The sequence below is a fragment of the Macadamia integrifolia genome, chromosome 13 (genome assembly GCF_013358625.1).
Source record: "Macadamia integrifolia cultivar HAES 741 chromosome 13, SCU_Mint_v3, whole genome shotgun sequence".
Taxonomy (NCBI): domain Eukaryota; kingdom Viridiplantae; phylum Streptophyta; class Magnoliopsida; order Proteales; family Proteaceae; genus Macadamia; species Macadamia integrifolia.
The window spans coordinates 19,065,297-19,066,372 of NC_056569.1; positions in this window are offsets into that span (position 1 = coordinate 19,065,297).

Consider the following 1,076-nt stretch of genomic DNA (forward strand, 5'->3'; position numbering starts at 1 on the left):
TATAATGACGTATATTGATGACGTCATTATATACTCTCAGGACATTTCCCAGCATTAGAAACATCTAAATCTTTTTTTTTCTGTTATTGTTCAAGCAGGACTTGTTGTTTCTGCAAAGAAAATAAGTTTATTCCAAACCAAAGTTCGATTCTTGGGACATTACATTTCTTTTGGATCAATCATTCCCATAGAACGAGCTATTCAGTTTGTGGATAAATTTTCTGATGAAACAACAGATAAGACTCAACTCCAAAGGTTTCTTGGTAGCCTAAACTATATTGCTAAGTTCTATAAAGATTTAGTAAAGGATGACAAACCTTTGTTTAATAGGTTTAACCAGCAGCATGAACAATGGACAACTATACATACTGATTCTGTCCGTAAAATCATACTTAAAGCTAAAGAACTTCTGTGCTTAAGCTTAGCACGACCAGATTGTTTTAAGATTGTTAAGACAGATGCATTCGAATTCGGATACGGTGGTATCTTGAAGAAAAGATATCCTAACCTTCCCAAGACTCTTCTGGAAAATTGTGGGTCCTCCCACATGGGATGCCAAAGAATCTTTTTGTGGCTTATTCTCAGTCACACACCTAAACTACGGATAATATAACTTTCGACTGAAGCTTATCAGTTTGGCAACGACCCCACTTCTTATTAGATGCACCTTCTTTGTGATAAGAACACCTTATCTTTAGGCCGTTCAGATGTCACAATCGGTTGGTTGGATGCCCATTCGATGCCATCTCTATCAAGGCCCATCAGCATCCCTCAACCATAATTTATTAAACTTTGGTGTCCACCATCTATAAAAGGAGAGCTCCTCATTCTTGGAAGACACCGTGAAAAATACGACTACTTTTGTTTAACTCTTAGCAGTTTTCTTCTTGTGACAGTTTTCTTGAGTGTGCTTTGTAATTTTGAGCGCTATCTTCAAGAGTTTTGGTCTGAATCTGTACTATATCAGATCATATGTAAGTTCGCTTCTTATAATTCATATTTCTTGTATTATGCTTGTGATCAGAAAGTTAAAAGAATAGCTTGCTTTGTTAGATAATTTGTTAGATATTTCTTCT